The sequence below is a fragment of the Cotesia typhae genome, unplaced genomic scaffold (assembly GCF_013202065.1).
Source record: "Cotesia typhae breed Kobodo isofemale line unplaced genomic scaffold, CoteBio_Ctyphae scaffold_152, whole genome shotgun sequence".
Classification (NCBI taxonomy): Eukaryota; Metazoa; Arthropoda; class Insecta; order Hymenoptera; family Braconidae; genus Cotesia; species Cotesia typhae.
Window position 1 is genome coordinate 45051 of NW_027423776.1, and position 21534 is coordinate 66584.

Below are 21534 nucleotides of genomic sequence, written 5' to 3' on the forward strand. Positions count from 1 at the left end.
TATTTGTGCCATATCCGTCCCATATTTGTTCCTGATCTGGGTTATATTTGTGACACCTTTCCGCGATATTTCAGCCATATTTTAATTATATATGGGCCATATTTGCGCCATGTTTTAGCTATATATGGGCCATATTTTTGCCATATTTTGGCTATATTTGGGCAGTATTTGTGCCATATCTGCCAATATTTGTGCCATATTTCGGCCGTATTTCAGCCATAATTTAGCTATATTTGCGCCATATTCTAGCGATATATTGGCCATATTTGGGCCACATTTGTTCTATTTTTCTGCCATATTTCAGCCATATTTTGGCAATATATGGGCCATATTTCCGCAATATTTCGACCATCTATGTGCTATATTTGTGCCCTATTTTAGTCATATATAGGTCATATATAGGCCATACATAGGCCATATTTGGGCCATATTTGTGCTATATTTCGGCCATATTTGGGCCACATGTGGGCCATAATTGTGCCATATTTCGGCGATAATTCAGCCATATTTTAGCCATATATAGGCCATATATGAGCCATATTTGTGCCATATTTCGGCCATATTTTAGCCATATCTATGCCATATTTTAGCTGTATATGAGTCTTATTTATGCCATATTTGTGCCATGTATTAGCTATGTATGGGCCATATTTTGACTATATTTGGGCCGTATTATTGCTATATCTGGGCCATATTTCTGCCATATATTAGGTATATAGATGGGCCATATTTGTGTTGAATTTTAGCCATATATGAGCGATGTATGTAATATATTTACGCCATATTTGTGCCATATGCTAGCCATATATTGGCCTTATGTGTGAAATATTTTGGCTATATATGGGCCATCTTTTGGCCATGTTTGTGCTATATTTTAGCTATATATGGGCCATATTTCGACCGTATTTGTGCCATATTTAGCCCATATTTGTGCTATATTTCGGCCGTATTTGTGCCATATTTTAGCCATATACGGGATATATTTGTGCCATAACTGGCACATATTGGTGCAATATCTGGCCATATTTGTGCCATATTTCGGCGATATTTAAGCCATATCTATGCCACATTTTAGCTGTATATGAGTCTTATTTATGCCATATTTGTGCCATGTTTTAGCTATATTTCGGCCATATTTCGGCAATATTTGGGCCGTATCTATGCCATATTATGTCAATATATGAGCCATATTTGCGCCACATTTCTACCATCTATGTGCGATATTTGTGCCATATTTTAGTCTTATACAGGTCATATATAGGCCATATTTGTCCCATATTTCGGTCATATTTTATTTATTAAAATATGACCGAAATATGGCTCAAATATGGTCTATTCATTGCCCAAATATGGCCCATATATAGTTAAAAGAAGGCTGAAATATCGCCGAAATATGGAACAAATATGGGCCAGATAAAGAACAAATATGGTACGGATATGGCACAAATACGGCGCAAATATAGCCGAAATACGGCACAAATGTGACCCAGATACAGCCAAAATACGGCCGAAATATGGGACAAATATGGCCCATATATGGCCTGTATATGGCCCAAATATGGCCAATATATCGCTATAATACGGCACAAATATAGCTAAATTATGGCTGAAATACGGCCGAAATATGGAACAAATATTGGCAGATATGGCACAAATACTGCCCAAATATAGCCGAAATATGGAAAAAATATGGCCCATATATAGCTGAAACATGGCGAAAATATGGCCCAGATATAGCAAAAATACGGCCCAAATATCGCCTTAATATGGCCCATATATAGTTAAAAGATGGCATAAATAAGACTCATATACACCTAAAATATGGCTAAAATATGACAGAAATATGGCTCAAATATGGTCTAATCATTGCCCAAATATGGCCTATATATGGCTGAAATAAGGCTGAAATACCGCCGAAATATGGCACAAATATGGGCCAGATATGGCACTAATATATCCCGTATATGCCTAACATATGGCACAAATACGGCCGAAATCTAGCACAAATATGGCATAAATACGGCCGAAATATGGCCGAAATATGGCCTATATATGACCTATACATGACCTATATATGACTAAAACAGGGCACAAATATAGCACATCGTTGGTCGAAAGTAGGCGGATATACGGCCCATATATTGCTAAAATATGGCACAAATATAGCGAAATTATGGCGGAAATACGGCCCATATATAGCTAAAATATGGCAGAAATATCGCCGAAATGTGGGGCAAATATGACCCAGATATGGAACAAATATGGGCCAGATATTGCACAAATACGGCACAAATATAGCCGAAATATTTCACAATTATGGCCTGTATAAGGCGAAAATATGGCACAAATATATCCCATATATAGCTAATATATGGCTGAAATATCACCGATATATTGCACAAATATGGCCCAGATACGGCACAAATATGCGGAAGACATGGTCCAAATACAGCCCAGATATGGGACAAATATTGCCCAGATATGGCACAAATACGGCCCAAATATAGATAAAATATGGCCCATATATGGATAAAACATGGCACAAATGTGGCCCATATATAGCTAAATATATTGTCCCATATTTTCGCCGTAGTTTGCCATATTTAGACCACATTTGTGCCATATATCTGCCGTATTTGTGCTATATTCTATCTATATATGGGTCATATTTGTTCCATATTTCGACCGTATTTGTGCCATATTTAGGCCATATTTGTGCTATATTTCGGCCGTATTTGTGCCATATTTTAGCCATATACGGGATATATTTGTGCCATAACTGGCACATACTGGTGCAATATCTGGCCATATTTGTGCCATATTTCGGCGATATTTAAGCCATATCTATGCCACATTTTAGCTGTATATGAGTCTTATTTATGCCATATTTGTGCCATGTTTTAGCTATATTTCGGCCATATTTCGGCAATATTTGGGCCGTATCTATGCCATATTATATCAATATATGAGCCATATTTGCGCCACATTTCGACCATCTATGTGCGATATTTGTGCCATATTTTAGTCATATACAGGTCATATATAGGCCATATTTGTCCCATATTTCGGTCATATTTTAGCCATATTTGAGCTGTATATGAGTCTTATTTATGCTATATTTGTGCCAAGTTTTATCCATCTATGGGCCATATTTTGGGTATATTTGGGCCGTATTTGTGCCATATTATGGCAATATATGAGCCATATTTCGACCTTATTTTATCCATATATAGGCCACATTTGGGCAATGAACAGACGATATTTGAGCCATATTTGAGCTGTATATGAGTCTTATTTATGCCATATTTGTGCCATGTTTTATCCATGTATGGGCCATATTTTGGCTATATTTGGGCGGTATTTGTGCCTCATCTGCGCTATATTCTTCCCATATCTGGGCCAGATTTGTGCAATATCTGGGCCATATTTGTGCCATATATTAGGTATATATATTAGTGTTATTTCCAAGGGCGTTTTTAGAGCGGTAGCGTAAACGGTGGAGGTTTGGACTAACAATTTAAAGAATACACAACGGAGGTTTTAATTCCGTTGTTTTAATTATTTATGTGGGACGTTTTCGAAGTACGAATTTACCACGCCTTCGTTTGAGACTGTTCACGGATTTATTGAGAGTAGATGTACTTACTGTTACGGGAACTTTATTGATGGTCAGATCCGTGATTTTAGGGCAGCTGTTAGTGCCTGTTCCTTGATTGGGCCCTTTGGTTGGTTCTCGCCGCGGATGGAGTAGGGTGGATTTGGGCTGCTTATATTACGGGCTTCTTATTTTATGAAATGACTTGTTGGAAACTGATTTCACTTTAATTGAGATTTATTTTTATAAACATTAAAACTTACACTTTCACAATTTGAATTTTTTTTTAAAGAATTTAATTTAATGAATTTTAGTAATTTAAATGAGCTAACGTCCTCCAGTCCCCCGTAGGGTAAAGTGCGCAAATTTAGCTTTTAGAGATACTTTATTTAAACTTACTGCCCGGATTCTCGCCTAAGTGCAGAGCAAATTAGAATTCTGAGATTCCGGTTCTCTAGATATTTAGAACTAATAGCTAATACGTGGCCTGCTGGTTGAACCGAATCTGAACTCGTCTTAAGTGCAGCGCAAATTAAGATGAGTGACTTTGACAAGGCACGGGTCCGTCAACTAAACGCGGAAGTCGAATTACTTGATCAAAGACAAGGCGTTGGCTGTTGATCGCCTTTTTAAATATTCGCGGTGCTGAGATTGCAGAAGTCCCCGCTAGTCAACCAGCAGTCGCGTAGCTTATATTTTATTGTGGCTTTCGCGCATGGAGAAGTCTTCCATCTGCGCGGGTGATTTAAATTTAAAGAAAAATTGTGGGGTGGACATAACATGAGCATATTAGTGCTGAATTTTAGACATATATGGGCGATATTTGTAATATATTTACGCCATATTTGTGCCATATGCTAGCCATATATTGGCCCTATTTGTGAAATATTTTGGCTACATATGGGCCGTATTTCGGACATATTTGGGCTATATTATAGCTATATATGGGACATATTTGTTCCATATTTCGACCGTATCTGTACCATATTTAGGCTATATTTGTGCCGTATTTGTGCCATATCTGTCCCATATTTGTGCCATATCTGTCCGATATTTGTTCCTTATCTGGGCCATATTTGTGCCACATTTCGGCAATATTTCAGCCATATTTTAACTATATATGGGCCATATTTGTGCCATATTTTAGCGATATATTGGTCAAATTTGGGCCGAATATAGGCCATATACGGGCCATATTTGTGTAGTATATGAGCCTTAATTGTGCCACATTTCGACCGTATTTGTACCATATTTTGGCTACATTTGTCCTATATTTCTGCCATATTATGGCAATATTTGAGCCATATTTGCGCCATATTTCGACCATCTCTGTGCAATATTTGTGCCATATTTCAGTCTTATTTTAACCATATATAGGCCATATTTGGGCAATGAACAGACCATATTTGAGCCATATTTGTGCCACATTTCGGTGATATTTAAGCCATATTTTAGCCATATATGGGCCACATATTTGTAATATTTCGGCTATGATTGGGCAGTATTTGTGCCATATCGGGGCCATATTTGTGCCATCTTTCTGCCATATTTCAGGCATAATTTCGCTATAATTGTACCATATTTCGGCCATATTAGTGCCATAGTATGGCGATATATGAGCCATATTTGCGCCATATTTCGACCACCTTTGTGCTATATTTGTACAATATACAGGCCATACAAGGGCCATATTTCGGCCGTATTTAGGCCATATAAAGACCATATTTGTGCAATATTTTAGCCATATACGGGCCATATACGAGCCATACATAGGCAATATTTGTGCCATATTTCGGCGATATTTCAGCCGTATTTTAGCCATATATAGGCCATATTTGGGCAATGAATAGACCATATTTGAGCCATATTTGTCCCATATTTCGGTCGTATTTTAGCCATATTTTAGCTGTATATGAGTCTTATTTATGCCATATTTGTGCCATGTTTTATCCATCTATGGGCGATGTTTTGGCTATATTTGGGCGGTATTTGGGCCTCATCTGCGTTATATTCGTCCCATATCTGGGCAAGATTTGTGCAATATCTGGGCCATATTTGTGCCATATTTCGGCCATATATGGGTCATATTTCGACGATCTGTGTGCCATATTTGTGCAATATTTTAGGAATATATAGGCCATATCTGTGCCATATTTTAGCCGAATACGGGCCTTATTTGTGCCATAATTCGGCTATATTTGTGCCATATCTGTCCCATAATTTTTCCTTATCTGGGCCATATTTGTGCCACATTTCGGCGATATTTCAGCCATATTTTAGCTATATATTGGCCATATTATGGCTATATTTGAGCCGTATTTTTGCAATATCTGGCCATATTTGTGCCATATATTAGGTATATATACGAGCATATTAGTGCTGAATTTTAGTCATATATGGGCGATATTTGTAATATATTTACGCCATATTCGTGCCATATGCTAGCCATATATTGGCCTTATATTAGAAATATTTTGGCTATATATGGGCCATCTTTCGGCCACATTTGCGCTATATTATAGCCATATATGGGCCATATTTCGACCGTATTTGTACCAAATTTTGGCCACATTTGTCCTATATTTCTGCCATATTATGGCAATATTTGAGCCATATTTGCGCCATATTTCGACCATCTATGTGCAATATTTGTGCCATATTTCAGTCTTATTTTAACCATATATAGGCCATATTTGGGCAATGAACAGACCATATTTGAGCCATATTTGTGCCACATTTCGGTGATATTTAAGCCATATTTTAGCCATATATGGGCCACATATTTGCAATATTTCGGCTATGATTGGGCAGTATTTGTGCCATATCGGGGCCATATTTGTGCCATCTTTCTGCCATATTTCAGGCATAATTTCGCTACAATTGTACCATATTTCGGCCATATTAGTGCCATAGTATGGCGATATATGAGCCATATTTGCGCCATATTTCGACCACCTTTGTGCTATATTTGTACAATTCACAGGCCATACAAGGGCCATATTTGTCCCATATTTCGGCCGTATTTAGGCCATATAAAGACCATATTTGTGCAATATTTTAGCCATATACGGGCCATATACGAGCCATACATAGGCAATATTTGTGCCATATTTCGGCGATATTTCAGCCGTATTTTAGCCATATATAGGCCATATTTGGGCAATGAATAGACCATATTTGAGCCATATTTGTCCCATATTTCGGTCGTATTTTAGCCATATTTTAGCTGTATATGAGTCTTATTTATGCCATATTTGTGCCATGTTTTATCCATCTATGGGCGATGTTTTGGCTATATTTGGGCGGTATTTGGGCCTCATCTGCGTTATATTCGTCCCAGATCTGGGAAAGATTTGTGCAACATCTGGGCCATATTTGTGCCATATTTCGGCCATATATGGGCCATATTTCGACGATCTGTGTGCCATATTTGTGCAATATTTTAGGAATATATAGGCCATATCTGTGCCATATTTTGGCCGAATACGGGCCATATTTGTGCCATAATTCGGCTATATTTGTGCCATATCTGTCCCATATTTTTTCCTTATCTGGGCCATATTTGTGCCACATTTCGGCGATATTTCAGCCATATTTTAGCTATATATTGGCCATATTATGGCTATATTTGAGCCGTATTTTTGCAATATCTGGGCCATATTTGTGCCATATATTAGGTATATATACGAGCATATTAGTGCTGAATTTTAGTCATATATGGGCGATATTTGTAATATATTTACGCCATATTTGTGCCATATGCTAGCCATATATTGGCCTTATATTAGAAATATTTTGGCTATATATGGGCCATCTTTCGGCCACATTTGCGCTATATTATAGCCATATATGAGCCATATTTCGACCGTATTTGTACCAAATTTTGGCCACATTTGTCCTATATTTCTGCCATATTATGGCAATATTTGAGCCATATTTGCGCCATATTTCGACCACCTTTGTGCTATATTTGTACAATTCACAGGCCATACAAGGGCCATATTTGTCCCATATTTCGGCCGTATTTAGGCCATATAAAGACCATATTTGTGCAATATTTTAGCCATATACGGGCCATATACGAGCCATACATAGGCCATATTTGTGCCATATATTAGGTATATATACGAGCATATTAGTGCTGAATTTTAGTCATATATGGGCGATATTTGTAATATATTTACGCCATATTTGTGCCATATGCTAGCCATATATTGGCCTTATATTAGAAATATTTTGGCTATATATGGGCCATCTTTCGGCCACATTTGCGCTATATTATAGCCATATATGGGCCATATTTCGACCGTATTTGTGCCATATTTAGCCCATATTTGTGCTATATTTCGGCCGTATTTGTGCCATATTTTAGCCATATACGGTCCGTAATTGTGCCAAATTTAGGTTATATTTGTGCCGTATATGTGCCATATCTGTCCCATATTTGAGCCATATCTGTCCGATATTTGTTACCTATCTGGGCCATATTTGTGCCACATTTCGGCGATATTTCAGCCATATTTTAACTATATATTGGCCATATTTGCGCCATGTTTTAGCTATATATTGGCAAGATTTTTGCCATATTTCGGCTATATTTGGGCCGTATTTTTGCTATATCTGGGCCATATTTGTGCCATATATTAGGTATATACATGAGCCATATTGGTGCTGAATTTTAGACATATATGGGCGATATTTGTAATATATTTACGCCATATTTGTGCCATATGCTAGCCATATATTGGTCTTATTTGTGAAATATTTAGGCTACATATGGGCCGTATTTCGGCCATATTTGGGCAATATTATAGCTATATATGGGCCATATTTGTTCCATATTTCGACCGTATTTGTACCAGATTTAGGCCATATTTGTGCACTATTTGGCCCATATTTGTGCAATATCTGGGCCATATTTGTTCCAAATTTCGGCGATATTTCAGCCATATTTTAGCTATATATGAGCCATATTTGCGCCATGATTTAGCCATATACGTGCCGTAATTGTGATAACATTTAGGCTATATTTCTGCAATATTCGTGCCATATTTTGGCAATATATGGGCCGTATTTCCGCCATATTACGACCATCTATGTGCAATATTTGTGCCATACTTTAGAGTTATATAGCTAGAGTTATAAGACCTATAGATAGGTCTTATATAGGCCATATATAGGCTATATTTAGGCTATATTTGTGCCATATTTCGGCGATATTTCAGCCTTATTTTAGCCATATATATAGGCCATATATAGGCCATATTTGGGCAATGAATAGACCATATTTGAGCCATATTTCGGTCATATTTTCGCCATAATTTAGCTGTATATGAGTCTTATATATGCCATTTTTTAACTATATATGGGCAATTTTAAGGCGATATTTGGGCCGTATTTTTGCTATATCTGGGCCATATTTTCGCCATATTTTAGGTATATATACGGTGCATATTTTGGCAATAATGGGGCCGTATTTGTGCCGTTTCTGGACCATATTTGTGCCATATTTCGGCCATATTTGTGCCATAATTTGGCCATATATGGGCCATATTTCGACGATCTGTGTTCTATATGTGTGCAATATTTTAGGAATATATAGCCCATATCTGTGCCATATTTTGGCCATATACAGGCCATAATTGTGCCATAGTTCTGCTATATTTGTGCCGTATTTGTGCCATATCTGGCCCATAATTGTTTCTTATCTTGGTTATATTTGTACCACATTTCGGCGATATTTCAGCCATATTTTTACTATATATGGGCCATATTTGCGCGATGTTTTAGCTATATATGGGCCATATTTTTGCCATATTTTGGCTATATTTGGTCAGTATTTGTGCCATATCTGCCAATATTTGTGCCATATTTCGGCCGTATTTCAGCCATATTTTGGCAATATATGGGCCGTATTTCCGCAATATTTCGACCATCTATGTGCTATATTTTTGCGCTATTTTAGTCATATATAGGCCATATTTCGCCCATATTTTAGCCATATCTATGCCATATTTTAGCTGTATATGAGTCTTATTTATGCCATATTTGTGCCATGTTTTAGCTACGTATGGCCCATATTTTGGCTATATTTGGCCTGTATTTTTGCTATATCTGGGCCATAATTGTGCCATATATTACGTATATATATGGGCCATATTCGTGCTGAATTTTAGCCATATATGGGCGTTATTTGTAATATATTTACGCCATATTTGTGCCATATGCTAGCCATATATTGGCCTTATGTGCGAAATATTTTGGCTATATATGGGCCATGTTTCGGCCATATTTGTGCTATATTATAGCTATATATGGGCCATATTTCGACCGTATTTGTGCCATATTTAGCCCATATTTGTGCTATATTTCGGCCGTATTTGTGCCATATTTTAGCTATATACGGGATATATTTGTGCCATATCTGGCCCATATTTGTGCAATATCTGGCCATATTTGTGCCATACTTTAGTCATATATAGGTCTTATATCGGCCATATATAGGCCATATTTCGGCGATATTTCATCCATATTTTAGCTATATATGGGCCATATTTCAGCCATATACGGGCCATAATTTTCCCATATTTGTTCCTTGTCTGGGCCATATTTGTGCCTCATTTCAGCGATATGTAAGCCATATTTTAGCCATATATGGGCCTCATATTTGCCATATTTCGACCATAGTTGTGCCATAGTATGACGCTATATGAGCCATATTTGCGCCATATTTCTACCACCTTTGTGCCATATTTGTGCCATATAAAGGCCATACATGGGACATATTTGTCCCATATTTTGCCCGTATTTTGGCTATATCTGGGTTATATTTGTGCAATATTTTAGCCATATACGGGCGATATTTGTGTCGTATATGAGCCATATTTCGACCATCTATGCGCAATATTTGTGCCATACTTTAGTCATATATAGGTCTTATATCGGCCATATATAGGCCATATTTCGGCCATATTTGTGCCACATCTGGGTCGTATTTGTGCCATATTTCGGCGATATTTCAGCCTTATTTCAGCCATATATAGGCCATATTTGGGCAATGAATAGACCATATTTGAGCCATATTTGCGCCATATTTCGACCACCTTTGTGCCATATTTGTGCAATATACAGGCCATACATGGGCCATATTTGTCCCATATTTTGGCCGTATTTTGGCCATATTTAGACTATATTTGTGCAATATTTTAGCCATATACGGGCCATATCCGAGCCATATATTGGCCATATTTGTGCCATATTTCGGCGATATTTCAGCCGTATTTTAACCATATATAGGCCATATTTGCGCAATGAATAGACCATATTTGAGCCATATTTGTCCCATATTTCGGTCATATTTTAGCCATATTTTCGCTGTATATGAGTCTTATTTATGCCATGTTTAACTATATATGGGCAATATTAAGGCGATATTTGGGCCGTATTTTTGCTATATCTGGGCCATATTTTTGCCATATTCTAGATATATATACGGGCCAATTTTGTGCTATATTTTAGCCATATAAGGGCGATATTTGTGATATATTTAGGCCATATTTGTGCCATATGTTTGCCATATATTGGCCTTATTTGTTACATATTTTGGCTACATATTGGCCTAATTTCGGCCATATTGGTGCCATATTTTATCTATATATGGCCAATATTTGTTCCATATTTCGACTGTATTTGTGCCAAATTTGTGCTATATTTCGGCCATATGTGAGCCATATTTTGGCCATATAAGGGACATATTTGTGCAATATTTGTGACATAGTTTAGCCACATATCGCCCATATTTGGGCAATGAATAGACCATATTTGTGCCATATTTGTCCCATATTTCGGCCATAATGTAGCCATATTTTTGCCATATTTTAGCTGTATATGAGTCTTATTTATGCCACATTTGTGCCATGTTTTATCCATATAAGGTCCATATTTTGGCAATAATTGGGCCGTATTTGTGCCATATCTGGACCATATTTGTGCCATATCTGGGCCATATTTGTGCCATATTTCGGCCATATTTGTGCCATAATTTGGCCATATATGGGCCATATTTCGACGATCTGTGTTCTATATTTGCGCAATATTTTAGGAATATATAGGCCATATCTGTGCCATATTTTGGCCATATACAGGCCATAATTGTTGTTTGATGTCGGTACAAAAGAGATTGACTAGAGTGCTCTTATGAGTATACTCAAACTTTAAATATCTATACTTTATATTTAACATGGGTTATTCTTATGGCAATTTTTATTATCGTTCTTATGAACGCGATGTCAAATGGCGGCTGCACATGCGCCCCATGAATTAGCGGGAAGAAGACCGGCAAGCCCGGGGCACGAGGCCGGTGGGGACGCCATGAGCGGCAGTTGTACTGGGACTAGTGACTAGTGCAATATACCTGCGTTCTCTCTGACAAAGAAATTATTCCATTGTGTTTTATTATTCGCTAACGTAATAAATTATCAGTTAATTATCAGTTCTCATACTTAATTAAATTCATTGATTCGACATTTGTGCATCAATTTTAAACTTAACATAAATTCGTGGTCAAATATTTAAGACGCTAATAAAAAGTACGTCGTACTTAGCGTTTAGCATCGCGGCCATTGTCTTCAATCGCGTGATAAATTAGACGCAATAAATTATCATTGTTAAAGGTTTGTCAAGAATCTTCAATTCAGTTTCATAATATTCAATTATAATTAAAATCATTGTTCATTAGTTATATTTTGCAAGTGTTAATTGAATTTAGTCAATCGTAATTATTAACTTAACTTCATTGATGTGCTTTATTTAATTAAATTTAATCGTGTTAATTGTTAAATTCAAATCAAATTTACAAGAAACAAGTACATTAATAAATTCATATATTTAATAATTTGTTGAGTTATTCAGAAAGTAATTTAAATTAAATAGTAAATTCTCGCGTAAATTAGAAAACTATATTCAACTACTAATTTAAACAAAATATTCAAATCATTTAAATCAAAATTAATTCGATCCTCTCGGATCATAACATAACTTGATCCCACTGATCAAGGATTCGATCCCAGCGATCAAATTTATAACACACTTGATCCCAGCGATCAAGGATTCCATACCAGCGATCAAACTTATAACACAACTCGATCCCAGCGATCAAATTCAATACTTGAACCTACTGGTTCTTTCAAACCATTCTAAACACACAGTCAATTCTCTTCCGATTACAAACACACGATCCTTTCGGATCATAATTACATTTTACATCTCTACTGAGATATTAACGGTTGACGGTTAACCACAATAACCTAACGGTGGCTGAGATCTATTCTCACCCCTCATTGCACAGCAGTGCAAACATATATACATTCATATCAACACATATATTCATTCACATATCTCTCAACTGTAACATCTTCGAGGAGTTTTTCTCTAGCAATTGCTAGAGTTTTCTCCTCTTGGGGAATAAATTAATCACAATTATTCACCCCAACACCGAGTCTTTTATTTTAAACAGATAGGTCCTGAACCAATTCCTAACTAATCAACTACATATAGAAGAATTACGGAAATTCTCCTTAGTGGAGAGTTTGCGACAATACAATTGTGCCACAGTTCTGCTATATTTGTGCCGTATTTGTGCCGTATCTGGCCCATATTTGTTTCTTATCTTGGTTATATTTGTACCACATTTCGGCGATATTTCAGCCATATTTTTACTATATATGGGCCATATTGGCGCGATATTTTAGCTGTATATGGGCCATATTTTTGCCATATTTTGGCTATATTTGGCCAGTATTTGTGACATATCTGCCACTATTTGTGCCATATTTCGGCCGTATTTCAGCCATAATTTAGCTATATTTGTGCCATATTTTAGCGATATATTGGCCATATTTGGGCCACATTTGTGCTATATTTCTGCCATATTTCAGCCATATTTTGGCAATATATGGACCGTATTTCCGCAATATTTTGACCATCTATGTGCTATATTTGTGCCCTATTTTAGTCATATATAGGTCATATATAGGCCATATATACGCCATATATAGGCAATATTTGGGCCATATTTCAGCCATATTTTAGCCATATCTATGCCATATTTTAGCTGTATATGAGTCTTATTTATGCCATGTTTGTGACATGTATTAGCTATATATGGGCCATATTTTGGCTATATTTGGGCCGTATTTTTGCTATATCTGGGCCATATTTCTGCCATATATTAGGTATATATGGGCCATATTTGTGCTGAATTTTTGCCATATATGTGCGATATATGTAATATATTTACGCCATATTTGTGCCATATGCTAGCCATATATTGGCCTTATGTGCGAAATATTTTGGCTACATATGGGCCATGTTTCGGCCATATTTGTGCTATATTATAGCTATATATGGGCCATATTTCGACCGTATTTGTGCCATAGTATGACGATATATGAGCCATATTTGCGCCATATTTCGACCACCTTTGTGCCATATTTTAGTCATATATAGGTCATATATAGGCCATATATAGGCCATATTTGGGCCATATTACGGCCGTATTTTGGCCATATTTAGGCCATATTTGTGCCACATCTGGGCCATATTTGTGCCATATTTCAGCCTTATTTTGGTCATATATGGGCCATATTTCGACGATCTGTGTGCTATATTTGTGCAATATTTTAGGAATCTATAGGCCATATCTGTGCCATATATTAGCCATATACGGGCCATATTTGTGCCATATTTCGGCTATATTTGGGCCATATACGGCCCATATTTGTGCCATATCTGTTCCATATTTGTGCCCTATTTCGGCGATATTTGAGCTATATATGGGCCATATTTTTGCCATGTTTTAGCTATGTATGGGCCATATTTGGGTTATATTTCGACCGTATTTGTGCCATATTTAGGCCATCTTTATGCTATATTCGGCCATATTTGTTCCATATTTTGGCCATATTTCGACGATCTGTGTACTATATTTGTGCAATATTTTAGGAATATATAGGCCATATCTGTGCCATATATTAGCCATATACGGGCCATATTTTGGCCATATTTGTGCCATATTTCGGCCATATTTCGACGATCTCTGTGCTATATTTGTGCAATATTTTAGGAATATATAGGAATATAGGCCATATCTGTGCCATATATTAGCCATATACGGGCCATATTTGTGTCATATTTCGGCTATATTTGTGCCATATTTCGGCGATATTTCAGCCTTATTTTAGCCATATATATAGGCTAGGGTGGGTCAAAAAAATCCACTATTTTTTTTTTTACAATTAATACGGAAAAATGGGTTACTAGGCACCTTAAAAAAATTCTCACCAAATATGAACTCTTAATTTTAATAGGAAGATCCTCCGCGTCGCAGTTTTTCATTTTTTTCTCAGTCCAATACAAAAAAATTCATTCCTCATCATTAATTGGTCGTACAGAAAAAATTTTTTTAAGAATTTTGTAGGAAATTTAATGCTCTACCAAAAAGGTATCTTATGTTTTTCGGTAAACCTCACCATTTCACTAATATTGAAGATTTAAGATTGATTATTTTAAGTCAAATGTCACTTTTGTTTATGAATTTTATAAATCGACAAGAAATGGCTATTATTGAATGGGCAATAGAAATTTTTGTAGCAAATTAACTGCTCTATAAAAATGGTATCTTATGTTTTGGCGATTAAATTAATCGTTCAAAAGATATTCATCATCAAACTTTCATGTATATCGATTTTAAGAGTTTTTAATTAAATAATCGAAAAATTTCAATTTAATCTATCAGTTTTGAGAAAATTTCATTTTTGTCTTTAATGTAGTATTATTTGAATTTTGTTTTCAAAATTTTTATTCAATAATTCCAAACTTTTTATTTTTCATCATTAGAAATCACGATCATGTTGTTTTTTTATAACGTCTTCAAAACGTCTTAAAAATTTTTCCACTACAGCTGTATATTGTCCTTGGGAAAATTTCTTTTTGATCGGAAATTTGATCGGAAAACCCATGCAAAAAATTTCAGAACGTAAGTTGCCAACAGTGAAAGAGGTTATGAGTGTTTTTTTTATCAGCTCAAAGTGTTAAAATGTTCTATCAAACAAAGTGCTAAAAATGCAACTGATCAAGTTATTGAACTATGGAAAAACAACCAGATTCCGACTAGTGGATCAACTAATGTAATACAAAAAATTCTTCGCTATCATAACCGATGGTTGAAATTGCAAAAATCTTTTGTGCGAAAAAAATCATCAGCCCAAAACAAAAATGTAATAATATTTCGGAATGAAATCAAAGCATTATTTGATATTGTAGATCATAAATCAATAAAACTGCTTGATTATGATATTCGTGAACTATATTCAAATCAAAAAAATGATACCTGGAAAGAAATTATTTCAAATAACCCAAATAAATTAAACAGTACCATGAATACGATGGAATCAATGATAAAATCAATGATAAAATATTTAAAAGAAAATTTTATTTTCATCGTTCTAGTTGAATTGTTTTCATACATTAATTAAATTTTCGACACGTGCCCATTAGTTATAATTCTTTATTTATTTATAGATTTTAAATATGCGTTACAATTTTTATTAAATACAGAACTTAAAGTGTAATTATCTATTTTTACTATACAGGAATCCATCATGGTACATGTAAAGAAATTGAAAAGGCCTTAGGAAAAGAATTAATTTGGTTACCATGTCGCCATCATATTTATGAGATCATTTTAAGGAGTGCATTCGAAGTCTATTGGCTAGTATCATCCGGACCAAATATTCCAATATTTGGCAGATTCAAAAAATTTTGGGACACATTTGATAAAACGAAGTATAAATCTGGTGTTGAAGATAGTATTGTTGCTAATATTATTACGAATGAAAAAAATAATCTATCTTCATTTATTAAGCGATACTTACAGGTATTATTTAAATACAATTTTAAGTGTAGAGGATAATTTTTGATTTTTTACGAATAATTGATTACTTTTGGTAGTTATCGCAACACCGAGATGACTATAAAGAAATATTGGAATTGTCATTAGTTTTTCTGGACAAATGCCACGAGAGCAAGTTTTATTTAAGCGTCCTGGTGCAGTTCATCATGCAAGATGGATGGCAAAGGCAATTTATTGCATAAAAATGTTTATTTTTAGAGATGAATTTGACCTTTCAAAGAAAGAATTGGATGGTCTTCGACAATTTTGTATTTTCATCGTTATGGTGTATGTAAAAGCTTGGTTTACATCAACTTCTGCGACTTCTGCTGCTAATCACGACTTAGAGTTTATGAAAAACTTAATTGAGTACAGTAAAATTAATTCTTTAATTTCCTTGGCTACATGTGAAAAAATGACTTCATATTTATGGTACTTAAGTGATGAACTTGCTATTTTATCACTTTTTGATGATACCGTTCCATTAAACATAAAGAAGAATATTGTCGAAGCTGTTAAGACTCGCGAAGGTACAGATTCTAAAGCAAGAAGATTTATTATTGATAGAAAAATTTACATTTAATTCTGCAAAAAATATAAGTGACTTTGTTTCTAAGAAGTCATTAAAACTTTTGAGATCTTTGATCTGCCGTATGATTTTCTTAACAAAAATATTGATTTATGGTCTACTGATGAGAGTTATAATGAAAATAAAGAATTTTTCGCACAATTGAAAGTTGTTAATGATGTGGCAGAGCGAGGTGTCGCATTAGTAAGTGAATATAACCAATGCTTAACGAAAGACGAAGAGCAATTTCAATTTTTATTGCAAGTTGTGAAAGAGCATCGAAAAAACTACCCTACTTGCAACAAAAAATTGTTTGAAAATAAATAGCTCAGTCGAAAATTGAAATAAAAAACTTTCTTATAACTAATTGGACATTTTTTTCTCTAAAACTGAAATCATAATATATTTATAATGAAAACTTTGCTTTTTTTATTGATAAATTATTAACTAAGCGATATATAATGTACAATTTATTTTTTTAAATATAGATAAAAATACTTACACATAAAAAAAAGTTTGAAAAACATTTTGAAGTTTCTCAGTTGATGAAAATAAATTTTTTTCGTGTAAATTTACTCAAAACTCATACATTAAATTGAAATTTTTCGATTATTTAATCAAGAACTCTTAAAATCGATGTACATGAAAGTTTGATGATGAATATCTTTTGAACTATTAATTTAATCGCCAAAACATAAGATACCATTTATATAGAGCAGTTAATTCGCTACAAATATTTCTATTGCCTATTCAATAATAGCCATTTCTTGTCGATTTATAAAATTCATAAACAAAAGTGACATTTGACTTAAAATAATCAATCTTAAATCTTCAATATTAGTGAAATAGTGAGATTTAGGGAAAAAACATAAGATACCTTTTTTGTAGAGCATTAAATTTCCTACAAAATTCTTAAAAAAATTTTTTCTGTACAACCAATTAATGATGAGGAATGAATTTTTTTCTATTGGACCATATACAGGCCATATTTGGGCAATGAATAGACCATATTTAAGCCGTATTTGTTCCATATATCGACCGTGTCTGTACCATATTTAGGCCATATTTGTGCAATATTTCGGCCGTATTTGTGCCATATTTTAGCCATATACGGGCCGTAATTGTGCCAAATTTAGGCTATATTTGTGCCGTATTTATGCCATATCTGTCCCATATTTGTGCCATATCTGTCCGATATTTGTTTCTTATCTGGGCCATATTTGTGCCACATTTCGGCGATATTTCAGCCATATTTTAACTATATATGGGCCATATTTGCGCCATATTTTAGCTATATATTGGCCATATTATGGCTATATTCGGGCCGTATTTTTGCTATATCTGGGCCATATTTGTGCCTTATATTAGGTAGATATATGAGCCATATTAGTGCTGAATTTTGGACATATATGGGCGATATTTGTAATATATTTACGCCATATTCGTGCCATATTTTGGCCATATTTGTGTATTATTTTAGCGATATACGGGCCATATTTGTTCCATATTTGGGCCCTATTTGTGCTAGATTTCGGCCATATTTGTGCCATATTTCGGCCATATTTGTGTAATATGTTCGCCATATATGGGCCATATTTGTGCCTTTTTTCGGCCATATTTGTGCTATATCTGGGCCATATTTATGCCATATTCCGGGCAAATTTGTGACTTATTTCGGCCATACTTGTGCCATATTTCGGGCATATTTTTTTCATATCTCGGGCATATTTGTGCCTTATTTCGGCCATATTTGTGCTATATCTGGGCCACATTTGTGCCATATTTGTGCCATATTTCGCCCATAATTGTGCCATATTTCGCCCATAATTTTCGCCATATGTCGATCATATTTATGCCATATTTCGGCCATATTTGTGCCTTATTTCGGCCATAATTGTGCTATATCTGTGCCATATGTGTGCCATATTTGTGCCATATTTTTGCCCTCTTTAGGCCATAGATGGGCCATATTTGTGCCTTATTTCGGCCATATTATAGCCATATTTCGGGCATATTTGTGCACTATTTCGACAATATTTGTACGATATTTCGGCCATATTTCGGCCATATTGGTGCCATATTTCGGCAATAATTGTGCCTTATTTCGGCCATATTTGTGCTATATCTGGGCCATATTTGTGCTTTATTTCGGCCATATTTGTGCCATATTTTAGCCAGGGCTGGGCCATTTTTTTGCTATTTTTCTGCCATATTTCGGCCATATTTGTGCCTTATTTCGGCCATATTTGAGCTAGATTTCGGCCATATTTGTGCCATATTTCGGCCATATTTGTACAATATTTTCGCCATATATGGACCATATTTGTGCCATATTTCAGCCATATTTGTGATATATTTCGGCCATATTTGTGCTATATTTTAGCCGGAAATGGGCCTTATTTTTGCCATATGTCGGTTATATATCTGCCATATTGTGGACATATATGGGCCATACTTGTGCCATATTTTGGCCATATTTGTGTATTATTTTAGCGATATACGGGCCATATTTGTTCCATATTTCGGCCCTATTTGTGCTAGATTTCGGCCATATTTGTGCTATATTTCGGCCATATTTCGGCCATATTTGTGTAATATTTTCGCCATACATGGGCCATATTTGTGCCATATTTCAGCCATATTTGTGATATATTTCGGCCATATTTGTGCTATATTTTAGCCGGAAATGGGCCTTATTTTTGCCATATGTCGGTTATATATCTGCCATATTGTGGACATATATGGGCCATACTTGTGCCATATTTTGGCCATATTTGTGTATTATTTTAGCGATATACGGGCCATATTTGTTCCATATTTCGGCCCTATTTGTGCTAGATTTCGGCCATATTTGTGCTATATTTCGGCCATATTTCGGCCATATTTGTGTAATATTTTCGCCATACATGGGCCATATTTGTGCCATATTTCAGCCATTTTTGTGATATATTTCGGCCATATTTGTGCTATATTGTAGCCATATTTGTGCTATATTTTAACCGTAGATGGGCCTTATTTGTGCTATATGTCGGTTATATATCTGCGATATTGTGGCCATATATGGGCCATACTTGTGCCATATTTTGGCCATATTTGTGCCCTATTTCGACCATATTTGTGCCCTATTTCGATCACATTTGTGCCATATTTCGGCCATATTTGTGTATTTCTTCGGCCATATTATAGCCATATTTCGGGCATATTTGTGCACTATTTCGGCAATATTTGTACCATATTTCGGCCATATTTGTGCCATATTTCGGCCATATTTTAGCCATATTTTGGCCATATTTGTGAGCTATTTCGGCCATATTTGTCCCATAATTCGGCCATATTTGTGACATATTTCGGCAATAATTGTGCCTTATTTCGGCCATATTTATGCTATATCTGGGCCATACTTGTGCCTTATTTCGGCCATATTTGTGCCATATCTGGGCCATATTTATGCCATATTTCGGGCATATTTGTGCCTTATTTCGGCCATATTTGTGCTATATCTGGGCCATATTTCGACCATATTTGTGCCATATTTCAGCCATATTTGTACCATATTTCGGCCACATTTGTGCCATATTTCGGCCATATTTTAGCCATATTTGTGACGAATTTTAGCTGTTTCCTGGTCTTATGTAAGCCATATCTGTCCCATATTTTAGCCATGTCTGGGCCATTTTTTTGCGATTTTTCTGCCATATTTCGGCCATATTTGTTCCATATTTCGGCCCTATTTGTGCTAGATTTCGGCCATATGTGTGCTATATTTCGGCCATATTTGTGCCATATTTCAGCCATATTGGTGATATATTTCGGCCAAATTTGTGCTATATTGTAGCCATATTTGTGCTATATTTTAACCGTAGATGGGCCTTATTTGTGCTATATGTCGGTTATATATCTGCGATATTGTGGCCATATATGGGCCATACTTGTGCCATATTTTGGCCATATTTGTGCCCTATTTCGACCATATTTGTGCCCTATTTCGATCACATTTGTGCCATATTTCGGCCATATTTGTGTATTTCTTCGGCCATATTATAGCCATATTTCGGGCATATTTGTGCACTATTTCGGCAATATTTGTACCATATTTCGGCCATATTTGTGCCATATTTCGGCCATATTTTCGCCATATTTTGGCCATATTTGTGAGCTATTTCGGCCATATTTGTCCCATAATTCGGCCATATTTGTGACATATTTCGGCAATAATTGTGCCTTATTTCGGCCATATTTATGCTATATCTGGGCCATATTTCGACCATATTTGTGCCATATTTCAGCCATATTTGTACCATATTTCGGCCATATTTTAGCCATATTTGTGACGAATTTTAGCTGTTTCCTGGTCTTATGTATGCCATATCTGTCCCATATTTTAGCCATGTCTGGGCCATTTTTTTGCGATTTTTCTGCCAT